The sequence below is a fragment of the Prionailurus viverrinus genome, chromosome X, assembly GCF_022837055.1.
Source record: "Prionailurus viverrinus isolate Anna chromosome X, UM_Priviv_1.0, whole genome shotgun sequence".
NCBI classification, from domain to species: domain Eukaryota; kingdom Metazoa; phylum Chordata; class Mammalia; order Carnivora; family Felidae; genus Prionailurus; species Prionailurus viverrinus.
The window spans coordinates 29,476,757-29,489,912 of record NC_062579.1 but is presented as its reverse complement, the minus strand read 5'-3'; the positions used below and the strand labels follow the sequence as shown (position 1 = coordinate 29,489,912).

At 39.0% G+C, this 13,156-nt stretch overlaps 1 protein-coding gene across 3 annotated transcripts in view; it reads right to left on the bottom strand.

Annotated features, from left to right (window-relative positions):
* The window catches only part of PRRG1 (proline rich and Gla domain 1), a 139,296-nt gene that overhangs the window by 38,361 nt on the left and 87,779 nt on the right, over positions 1-13,156 (bottom strand). The gene's annotated exons all lie outside the window — the stretch shown is intronic.

Below are 13,156 nucleotides of genomic sequence, written 5' to 3'. Positions count from 1 at the left end.
AACCGGAACTGGGGTCCGTTACAGGAAACGGGGGCGAGTTTCCGGTTTGGGGGAAGGGGGATAAGGGGGTGGGGCGGGGCCGCGCATGCTCTGTTCCAGGTTCGGGTGGAGCCTAAGTGAGGCAGGGAGACCCTGCGCTGAGCACCCTTTAAGAATTTTTTTTTTTAATGTTTATTTATTTTTGAGAAACGGAGTGAGTGAGCAAGCAAGGGAAAGATGGAGGGGCAGAGAGGGAGACACAGATTCCGAAGCAGACCCCAGGCTCTGGGCTGTCAGCACACAGCGTAGTGCAGGGCTTGAACCCAAGAACTCTGAGATCATGATGCTTAACCGACTGAGACACCCAGGCGCCCCCTGGGGTTTAAGATTTTAATTTTGCAATAATGTGTCCATTTTACAATTACTTAATTTTATTGGTATAAAAAAGGGATCTTGAATGGATCCCTTTTATTACAGCCTGATCCTATTCAAATATTCTCAGCCTTCTTATTCAAATTCATATTCCTATTCAAACTCATAGTTTTATTCAATTCACATTCTTATTCAAATTCTCAAAATTCTGAGTATGAATTTGGCTTTTTTGGTAACTCTGTTTCCTGTATTTTTTTTAACCTCAGAAATTGCTCTGTTTATGATCTTCTCTTTCACCTTCCTCAAATATTTCCCAAACTTTGTCCTCTCATATTTAGGAATAAAGGGCACATTTGATTAGCCTACATAATCAGCATGTATCTGATGTACAGTTGTGATGTCCATTTCACCAATAGGCTTTTCCTTGGAACGGGATTGCACAGTATGTCAATATAAAGAAGTAGTCTCCTCTTTGGGGGTACACGGCAGGGTGCTTGTAGGTAGGGTAGGGACCCTTCCTCTTGCCAAAACAAAAATGGCATTTCTGATGATGGAAAAGTAGTTATTTGTCCCTTCTAGGTAGATGTGTACTTCTGTTTTATCCCTTCTTTTGTGCAGGTCTGCATTTGTCTCAACCTCATTCACTGTCTTTGGAGTGTAGTTTGGGGAGCCTAAAGGTCCAATACTACAAGTGCTTACTTCTAATTTAAGTAGGGTTTGGGGACATTTCAGAGCAGGGCAGATAAAACATCTGCTGTTCATAGTAGCTCTTTAATCACATGGTTGACCTGGGGACCTTCTGCAGTGTAACTGTTCAAGTTTCTATGCACATGCTTGGTTTTCTACTGCAGGTGTTTTGAGTTACCTAAATTAACTAATCTGATAGCACCTGCTTTTCCTGTCTTCCAAGAATTCCTCATAATTTCTGGTCTGCTACTCATAATCCTTTTGTGTGTGTAGATTTTGTGCATGTTTTTAGCCACCACTATGATTCAATTATCATTCTTTACTAAAAATTAAATAATTGTCTGAAAAGGTAATACATTCCCATGAGTCAAAACCACACAGCTGTCCTCTCTGCTGGCAACCAGTGTGGTATTACTTGTCACAATTAGGAGGAGGAAGAGGAAGAAAAGAAAGAAAGAATGCTGGAAACAGAAGAGAAGAAACTTTAAAATATATTCTTTAGAAGCGCCTTCTTCTCAAGTGCACATGGATCATTTACCAACAAAAATCATATTCTGGGCCATAACCAAGTCTCAATAAATTTCAAATGATTCAAACCCTGTAACATTAAAAAAGGAAAACAAATATCTGAAATTGAAAATCTAAAGTTCTACCTTAAGGAACTAGAGAAAGAAGAGCAATATACACACAAACCAATCAGAAGGCAGGAAATGATAAAGGAACAAAAAATTCAGTGAAACACAAAACAAAAATATGTAAAACTAAATAAAGCCAAACAGAGATTCTTTGAGATTAAAAAAAAAAAAGATAAATCTCTAGACAGACTGATCAGTAAAAAAAGAGAGAAGACAGAAATTACCAATATCAAGAATGAGAGAGAAGACATTACTACCAGTTACGAAAAGGGAACAATATTGCTATGACTGACTTAGGCTAATTATGATTTATCTCTAGCAACTAGATATGTTATTACTCCCCTAAACGGGGGTTCTCTTAGCAAGAAAGAAGGAGGTGAAATAGTTTTTATATCAGTAATCAACAGTTTCTGCCTCATTTCTATTCATTAGTAACTTAGAATACATTAATTCAAGCAATTACTTTCTTTTCTCTCCAATTATGTTGGTGGTAGGGCAAGTCATAATCAAACTGCCATTGAGCACAGGATTTCTAAGATAATGGAAGTGAGTAATACAAGAGCTGGCAGAGAAGGCAAAAAGAATGGTGTTTATTGGAATAAATTATCTTTTTATGCTAAGTTGAAGAGATACTAAAATCCTTAGTAGATAATTATTTATCTCTGCTTTCGTCTAGAGTTTGCCCTGAGTTTTAACATTTTAAAATAGAAAATAAAGTGGGACAGAATGGTTTTAATGAAAAACTAATATAAATTCTAGGTTAATGGGTAATTATTATTTTTGCTAGCTTATCTCATTTTAGTTATTAGTATGCACCTGAATCTTTACAATGTAACGTCTTTCAAAGTAATAAAAATGAATACCTGTAGAACTGAAAATTTTCATTAACTTTAAATAGAACTAATTCTTTATCATCTCCTCTACCTCTTCAGACATCACTCTAGAATCATAATTAAACCTCATCAGTTTATTTAGCTTCAAGACAGCTCCCTTGAAAATGATCTTACCGTCAAACCAAACAAGTTCAGAATTGTCTAGAAGTTCAAGATGCCACTTCTCAGATAATAACAGGAAACCTCAGACTACGTCTATATTCATTCTTAACTGGCCCTATTATATTGCAAGTTTTATTAGGTTTTCTTCTCTTCAAGACATCCTGCCTTATGCTCCGGGTATATCGGCTACATGGTATGGTGCTTATAAGTACTAGATTAGTAATCAAAAGCTACAAGTTCCAATTCCAATCAGAAGTTGCATGCATCATTCGTCTTTTTGGCATTCACAATATTGGTCCAAAGATGAAAAGAATATTACCTTTGCCTGTCCCAAATGGTATTGTTTCCAAGCATTTTAAAACAATAAAATTAAAAATCTAGCTAAAAGTAGGTGCCAGCCACCAATTTTTCCATTTCAATCATATCTGAACTTGAAAAAACTAAGTTGTTTCATTGGAAAACCCCTGGCATAACCATCAATTAAATTAGGAGAGAATTATGTTCAGTGCAGAAGGAGGGGATGGGAAGGGAGGGAAGACACTGAATTAGGAGACCTGGGTCCTATTTTCGGCTGCACCAATCAGTATCTCGCTATGGAAAAAGGAGTAAAATGACTTCTGTGGGGCTATTTTAAAAATGAAGAGCTTAACCTATTTGGTTTTCATGGACCCTATCGATTATAAATATAATTGGTCTATTCCATGAATCTTTCTTCAACAGTGGAATGGAAAGAAAAATCAGCTTTTAGTCTATTCATGATAAGCAGTGACTGGTAGCAAATATTAGCTTTGGGAATGGGATGATACCTTAATGTTCAAATAATCATGCTGTTTTAAGTTATGACATTAGTGCCACTCTCTAAAATATACAATTCAAGAAAAGACAGAGCCCTCTTTTCTCAGTTGGTTGTTGTATGTACAGTGGAGGAGCAGATCCTCTGTTTCAGCTTGATGGTACCCAGGCTCCCAATGCAAAGGTATATGAGGTAAACAAAATTAGGCATGCAGGGCAAAAATGCCCCCCAATTTAGTACTGTACCAGAAAAGCTACTTTCACAGGAAGAAAGGGCCAAGTTAGGTAAACAGATAAATTGAGCTATAGACCGCTGCGTTGCAGGTGAAGCAGCCCAGAGCGGAGATGGGTAGCAAAAGAAAAGGAGCCTTGTTAACCCTGAGGTTATTCCGCCTGACTGTCTCATCCCCTAGGCTAGCTAAGTTACACACGGCACCTCCTGTCTGCCATTAACAACCATCTGCCCATCTGCCCGGCGCCAGGATTTTGTTTTATACTGACCCAAACCCCAAACACTGTATATCTTCCAAATACCCCTCTTCCCTCACATCCCCAAGTTAATGTTCACAGTTTGTCTCTTTGTGCCGCCAATCACGTTTGTAAGCCTTCTGATCTTAATAAATACAGGGCAAAGACCCTTATTCGGGGCTCCTGTCTTTTCCCAGACATACGCCATCTCTCACCTTAATCCTGTGTCCTGCTCTTTTGTTGGCCAAAAGGGAACTTTAGACTTAGAGTCTATGACACCAATTTCCTTTGCCACTGATTTGATTGTATCTTGGAAGTGGCTAAATGGAATTTTATTTCTACAGTTACTGATATTCAAACTATGAGGGCCACTGTCAGCCTTGTCCTGGGGAGACTATACCCTAACACCCGTGTGGGAAGAAACCAAGGACAACCCCAAATATTAAAGGAATCAGCAGCTACCTACTATAACAGAAACTGATTTACAGTAGTGACCACACCCAGATGGGAATTTCTGAGGAGTGGGCACGAGAGGTGATTAGCTGCTGTATTTTATTAAATATACCATGAATCGAAAAGCACATTATTTTTTTATGCATTAAAAAAGGAAAAAAGGAAGGAGCGCCTGGGTGCCTCAGTCGGTTAAGCGTCCGACTTTGGCTCAGGTCATGATCTCATGGTTCATGGGTTCGAGTCCCACATCAGGCTCCGTGCTGACAGCTCAGAGCCTGGAGCCTGTTCTGTGTCTCCCTCTCTCTATGCCCCTCCCCTGCTCATGCTTTGTCTCAAAAATGAATGACCATTAAAAAAAAAAAAAGGAAAAAAGGGGCACCTGGGTGGCTCAGTCAGTTAAGCATCCCTTTCTTGATCTCAGCTCAGGTCATGATCTGGCTATTGGTGAGTTCGAGCAGTGTGGAGCCTGCTTGAGATTCTGTTTCTCCTTCTCTCTGCCCATCCCCTGCTTGTGCTCTCTCTCTCTCAAAATAAATAAACAAACAAACAAACAAACAAAAAACCTTTAAAAAAGGGGAAAAAACATGCTTTAAACTAATCCATGATGTCACTGATAAGCTGAACTTCAATTTCAGAGAAAATGTGAATAAATGATCAGAGAATCAATGAAATATGGTAATATTTTTTTACTCACTTGTCTGAATACATCTATCAAAGCAGACACTTTTAAAATACTCATAACTGTTTAAACTTTTTGGTAATTTATTTGTGGCGTTAATAGTCTACAGTATTATGTAGACACAAAACATTAATAAAGAAAAAAATTGTCATTTTCTGTTGGATATTGTGTCATTTTACATTTCGGTCTCATCCTAAAATGGGTGGTTTCCAACTTTTTTTCTTTCCCTTTTTGGAGTGGGAGGTTTAGTGTATTAGACTAAGGAATATAATTGCTTGAGAAACAGGTAAACCCCACTTCTGAATTCATAGCTAACCTCCTCCTAGCATGCTATGGGAGGCATGTGACATCATCTTTCAAATGAAGAGATGCATAACCATTTATACCAAGCAAAGTTGCTGATCTAGGTTTCTACTCACATCCCAATTTGAATGTGAAAGTTTTATTCTCATCAATTACACTGACTGATTGCAGCTCACTGTTAGATAATGTGAGTCATTTCTAACAAGGACAGTACTGTCTACCAAGTAGTTAAGCATCCCAAAGCAGCAGCACAGTGGCTGACAGGGCCACTAGAATCACTACTACACATGCTAGGCTAGTGTGTCACATTTCATGGATTCACAGTTCTTGTTTAGACCCTAAGACTTTGAACAACTGAGGGGAGCTCAGTTATTCCAAGAAAGTCAGTTACAGGATACATGTATGAAGAGAGAACACTAATATTTCATTCCCTGAGTGGACATCTGCTTAAGCTGTGGAATAGCTGATGTACCCCCAATACTGCACTCTATGCCCATATGAAGGGCAGGGTATATTTGAGGAAAAGCAACAGAGTCAGCGATGGTATAGATCTTTCCCGAGGTGGAAAACAAGGGTGTTCAAGGGGCACCTGGTGGCTCAATCAGTTAAGCATCCGACTTTGGCTCAGGTCAGGATCTCACAATCCGTGACTTAGAGCTCTGTGCTGACAACTCAGAGCCTGGAGCCTGCTTCAGATTCTGTGTCTCCCTCTTTCTTCATGCCCTTCCCCCACTCACACTCTGTATCTCTCTCTCAAAAAATAAGTAAACATTAAAAAAAAAAAAACAGAAAAAAACAAGGGTGTAGGAATTTTCCACCGGTTCAGTGGATACTGTGGAAAACCTGAGCCATGTTGCAGCTACTCTGCACCAGAGGGCTGTTTGCCAGGCAAAAGGCCCCAACAAGGATATGAAGCATGCATACTAGGATAGAAGCCAGCTGGGGAAGGGGTTGGTAGAGGCCAACACAGGACCATAACTCCTATTTCTGGAACTGTGTTGTACAGAGGTTTCTTTTAGGACCCCCCTGAAGAACACCATGCACCTCCCACCCAACTTATAATTAGGCCCACCAAAGATTTAGTGACAGACAAAAAGAGGATACAGCAATACCAGCTAACTTAGAGACCTCTGTCCCCTTCCACCTCATTCCCCCCAAAATACTAAAGGAAAGAAAATGGGAAGGGTAACGTTAAAGGGCAAATCATGCTCCTCTCTTTGCTTCATGATCTTAAGGTCAAGGTCTAGCAGGAGCTGAAGGAGCAAAGGAGAAAAAGGTGGGCATAAAGCAAACCTAACAGGAAGTTTGAAATGGGAGAGAATGGGGCACATGGGTGGCCTAGTTGGTTAAGTGTCCAATTTTGGCTCAGGTCATGATCTCACAGTCCATGGGTTCAAGCCCCGCATCAGGCTCTGTGCTGACAGCTCAGAGCCTGGAGCCTACTTCAGATTCTGTGTCTCCCTCTCTCTCTGCCCCTCCCCTGCTTGCACTCTTCTCTTCTCTTCTCTTCTCTTCTCTCTCTCTCTCAAAAGTAAACATTAAAAAATTTTAAAAAAACATAAATGGGAGAAAAGGTATGAGTTTTTATGCCCAAAAGTGCCCAGAAAGGTAGATCATATCTCCCTATCTCTAAGGAATAGGAGTTTAGACTGTCAAACTAGGGTGGCTACACAAAGCAGGGTCTCTTTAGACACCTGAATCATCATTTATGTGACCTCAAATTCTGGTGCAATATTGCCATGGAACTCTTGGATGTCCACCAGATCCATTAGAAGAATATCTTCTGCCAAATTAATTCTGATGAGGTATACTGATGAGTTCTGAAATTCTATGTGTCTTTAGTGTAACCATGGGTAAACAGCATATATGGAAGTTAAACAGGGCATCATTAACTAGATATTGTTGCTTGTAATATGCAGAGTTACATTAACTATATGGTGGAGATGACTGTACAAGTGACAAAAATGGGCCCAGTATTCCTGCCAGTACTCAGTCTATGAGGACAGGTTTGAAAAAGATTAACTGGCAGTAGGAGAGAAAATGAGGTAACTTCAGGTCAAGGTTAACAAACTGCTCGCATGTCCACTGCTTTGGTAATATACAGTCTGAAACCCTCCAAATTAAGTTCAGACCATAACCTGAAAGGAATAACTGAGACTAGATAAGATTCATAATCTATAAAAGGGCCTGAATGCCAGAGAATAAAACACCACTAATTTTAAAAGAGCAACTAGAATATAAAGGAACCAGTCCTAGAACCCTTTGGGTTGAAGGGACTAGTGAGCCCCACTATTTACATTCCCTCTCCACTTTGACTGTACAGATGGGAGTAGAGTCTGGGCGCCCCAGCCCACACCAGCCCCAGCATTCCCAATAAGGTGACCCCAGCAATGCACACACCAGGACAGCCCTGGACAGTGTCCACTATAGCTCTAGTCATCTCACCAAGGCAACACGGGTACAAAACATCCCAGGACACCCCAGCATTACACCCACTTGATCTCCAGGGGACTCACTGTGGCACCCCCTATGCAGAGTGCCCCATGATATCCTAGACCATACTGGTTTCATGTCTACTGTGTTTCCAGGGTACCCTCTGCCCAGAAAGCCCCAGGACACCCCAGCTTGTGCCCACTTCAGTTCCAGCTGTCCAACCTGGGTGGTCACAGCTTGGAGTGCCTTGGGACTGCCAGCCCATGCCCATTAAAACTCCAGCCAACCAGCCAAAGCTGCCAGGGACACACAGTCTAAAAAGGGGATGTCCCTACACAAGGCCATTCTTCAAGTTTAGGAGACGTAGATATTCTGCCTAATTCATAGACACAAACACAGAAAGTCAAACAAAGTGAGGAGACAGAGAAATATGCTCCAAATGAAAGAATGAGACAAAACCCCAGAAAAAGAATGAAATGAAACAGAAGTAAGCAATCTACCTCATAAAAAGTTCAAAGTAATAGTCATAAAGATGCTCACCAGACTAGAGAAGAGTAGGTGAACTCAATGACAACTTCAACAAAGAGATAGAAAATATTAAAAAAAAAAAAAGAATCAGAGTTGAAGAATACAGTAAATAAAATGTAAAATACACTAAAAGGAATCAACAGATTAGAGGATGCAGAAAACAGAACAGCAATCTGAAGATAGTGTAATGTTAAGCACACTGCTGAACACCAAATTAAAACAGAATTCTAAAAAGTAAGAATAGAGTAAAGAGCTCTTTAGGACAATATCCAGCATATTAACATTTACATGAGAGAGATCCCAGAAGAAGAAAGAGAGAAAGCAGCAGAAAATAACGTGAAGAAATAAGAGCTGAAAATTTTCCCAACCTAGGGAAGAAAATGGACATCCAAGTCCAGGAATAAAAGAGACCCCCAAATAAGATGAACTCAAGGAGGTCTACACCAAGACATATAATAATTAGAATGTCAAAGATTAAAGATGAGCAGGGAATCTTAAAAGCACCAAGAAAAAAGCAACCAGTTATATACAAGGGAAACCCCATATGGCTTTTCAGCTGATTTTTCAGCAGATACTTTACAGGCTAGGAGTGGCATGATATGTTCAAAGTGCTAAAAGGAAAAAACCCACAACCAAGAATACTCTACCCAGCAAGGTTACCAGAACCGTGGAGAGGAAGAGTTTCCCAGACAAACAAGTTAAAGGAGTTCAACACCACTAAAATGGCCTTACAAGAAACGTTAAAGGGACTTTTTTCAGCAGAAAAGGACATAATTAGAAGATAATTATGAAAGGAAAAGAATTTCACAAGTAAAAGCAAACACACAGTAAAGGCAGTAGATCACTTATAATGCTAGTATGAAGGTTAAAGACAAAAATAGTAAAATCAGTTATATCTAAAAAATAGTTAAGGTGATTCACAAAATAAAAATATATAAAATGTGACAACATATGCATAAAATGGGAGTAAAAATAAAGTTATTTTTTAGAATGTGTTCAAATTTAAACAATTATCAAATTAATACAGACTCCTATATACTTAGGATATATGAACCTCATGGTAACATCAAACCCAAAACCTATAATAGATACACTAAAAATAAAGAGAAAGGAATCCAAGCATAACACTAAATTAAGTCATCAATTACAAAGAAAGAGAGCAAGAAAAGAAGGAATAGAGAAGTAGTACAAAAACAACTAAAAAAATTAACACATGGCAATAAGTTTATATCTACCAATAATTACTTTAAATATAAAAGTCTAAATGCTCCAATCAAAAGACACAGGGTAGGGGAGCCTGGGTGGCTCAGTAGGTTAAGTGTCCAACTCTTGATTTCGACTCAAGTCATGATCTCATGGTCCATGGGATCAAGCCCCGCACTGACAGCATGGTGCCTACTGGGATTTTCTCTCTCTCCCTCTGCCCCTCCCCCAGACACACTCTCTCTCTCAAAAATAAACATTAAAAAAAAGCCATAGGGTAAATGAGTGGATAAAAAAAAGTAAAAAGACCCATCTATATACTGCCTATAAGTGACTCACTTCAGACCTAAAGACACATACAGACTGAAAGTGAAGGGATGGAAAAAATTTTTCCACAGAAGTGGAAGCAAAAAAAAAAAAAAGCCATACTTATATCAGACAAAACATATGGCATTACTAATTACAAAAAAGGCATTACTAATGACAAAGGGATCAATCCAACAAGAGGATATAACAATTGTAAATATGTATGCACCCAACATTGAAGCACCTGAATACATGAAAGCACCTAAATATTAAGACAGAAAGGGAGAAATTGACAATAAAACAGTAATATTAGGGGACTTTAACACCCCACTTACATCAATGGATAGATCATCCAGTCAGAAAATTAACAAGGAAATAGTGACTCTGAATGACACATTAGACCAGATGGTCCTAACGGATATATACAGAACATTCCATCCAAAACCAGCAGAATATACACTCTTTTCAAGTTCAAATGGAGAATTCTCCAGGACAGGTCATAGCTTAGACCATAAAACAAGTTTCAATAAATTTAACAAAACTGAAATAATATCAATAATATCAAGCATCTGTTTTGATCATAACAGTATGAAACCAGAAATCAAGTACAAGAAGAAAAGTGGAAAAACACAAATATGTGGAGGCTAAGCCAAATGCTACTAAACAACCAATGGGCCAATGAAGAAATCAAAAAGCAAATCAAAAAACACATGGAGACTAATGAAAATAAAAACATAACAGTCCAAAATATTTGGGACACAGTGAAAGTAGTTCTAAGAGGAAAGTTAATAGTGATATAGGCCTACCTGAAGAAACAAGAAAAATCTTAATAATCTAACTTTATGCCTAAAGGAACTAGAATAGCAATGAAGCCCAAAGTTAGTAGAATAAAGGAAATAATAAAGATCAGAGTGGAAGTAAATGACACAGAGACTAAAAAAAAAAAAAAAAAAACCACAAACAAAAAACACAAAACAACAACAACATAAGAAAAGATCAATGAAACCAAGAGCTGGCTCTTTGAAAAAATAAAATTGATAAACTTTCAGCCAGACTCATCAAGAAAAAAAAGAGGACACAAATAAACAAAATCAGAAATGAAAGAGAAGTTGACACCACAGAAGTGCAAAGTATTATAAGAGACTGCTATGAAAAATTATATGCCAACAGGGGCGCCTGGGTGGCACAGTCGGTTAAGTGTCCAACTTCAGCCAGGTCACGATCTCACGGTCCGGGAGTTTGAGCCCCGCGTTGGGCTCTGGGCTGATGGCTCAGAGCCTGGAGCCTGTTTCTGATTCTGTGTCTCCCTCTCTCTCTGCCCCTCCCCCGTTCATGCTCTGTCTCTCTCTGTCCCAAAAATAAATAAACGTTGAAAAAAAAAATTTAAAAAATTATATGCCAACAAATTGAACACCATGAAAGAAATGGATAAATATCTAGTACACAATCTTCCAAAACTTAATCAGGAAGAAAGAGAAAATCTGAACAGACTGATTACTAGTGACGAAACTGAATTTTATAATAAAAAAAAAAACTACCAACAAACAAAAGTCCAGGACCAGATGGCTTCATAGGTGAATTTTACCAAACATTTAAAGAGTTCATCCTTATTCTCCTCAAACTATTCCAAAAATTGAAGAGTACCTAACACTTCCAAATTCATTCCATGAGGCCATCAAAGACACTAAACGAAGATACACAAACCACTAAACAAAAAGAAAACTACAGGCTAATATCCCTGGTGAAACATAGATACAAAAATCTTCAATAAAATATGAGTAAACTGAATTCAATAATCCATTAAAAGAATCATTCACCATGATCAAGGGGTATTCTTACTGCAGGGATGCAAGGATGATTGAATATTCGGAAATCAACCAATGTGATACACCACAGTCACAAAATAAAAGGATAAAAATTATATGATCATCTCAATAGATACAGAAAAGCCATCTGGCAATATCTGATATCCATTCATGATAAAAACTCTCAACAAAGTGGGTATAGAGGGAATATACCTCAACATATTAAAGGCCACAAACGATAAACCCACAGCTAAAATCATACTCAATGGTGAAAAACTGACACTTTTCCTCTATGATCAGGAACAAGACAGGGAATTTCAAAATACACAGAAAATAACATACTTTGGCCCTGCCTAATTTACTCTCTCAGGAAATCCCAAAAGAAGTAGTGAGGAAGCCCCACTAGGAAGCCCCAGGATGGGCCTAAGGAAGATGTGGATGAAAATGCAGAATATGGCTAGGAGATGGTGGCAGCAATGCCCCACATTTGCCTATGTGTCTATGCCCAAACTTGATTCCTACCTCCTTTCTTTACTGCAGTCCATCATCCCTCAAAGGGCAAAGTTCTGAATCAGTGGCTCGAGTGCCATCAGAGGCTAAGTGAAATAGGAATTTCCCTGATGATGCCAAAGTATCTGAGTTTGGGCCTGAAAGTGTGATGAGAAATCTCTGGGCAACTAGCAACTAACTCTAAAATACCTCAGACACTGAACACTTCTTGTAATTGCTATTCCCACCCAAAAGTGTTTACATCCTATCTCCTGCCATAGGCTCTAAATTGAAATCTCCGGTGTAACTTTTGTAACAAAACCTAGTATTAAGGGGCGCTGCATAGTTTTTTCTTCAACTTCTCTTTCAACAATTTTCACACAAATTTAAATAGCAACACTTTGGAATGACAGGTATTATCAAAAAAGCAATAGTTGGACTTAAGGTCTAAAACGCCTGGATATGGGGCGCCTGGGTGGCTCAGTCGGTTAAGCGGCCGACTTCGGCTCAGGTCATGATCTCACAGTCCGTGAGTTCGAGCCCCGCGTCGGGCTCTGTGCTGACAGCTCAGAGCCTGGAGCCTGTTTCAGATTCTGTGTCTCTCTCTCTCTGACCCTCCCCTGTTCATGCTCTGTCTCTCCCTGTCTCAAAAATAAATAAAAATGTTTAAAAAAAATTAAAAAAAAAAACGCCTGGATATTACTGACTCAGTTTCTAAAATGCAACCACAGCTTGGGGTGGAGTAGAGCATGGAGCACCCAGGGAATAGGAATAAAGACTTGCAATGATGCACTCAGACAGGACAATCATCCACACCCCTGGGTATATCACACACTGCAAAGCTTTTTGAGTATTCCAACTAAGAGGTTTTAGTTGAACCACTTGCTTCACAATGTTATAAAATGTTATCTGCTGATCACCCACCTTAGAATCCCTAAGACTGCTCATGAAAGGAAGTTCCCTGGCCCCCTGGAGACCTACGGACCCTAAAATGTGCTTTTTTAAAATAAATTTTATTTTGTAGTAATT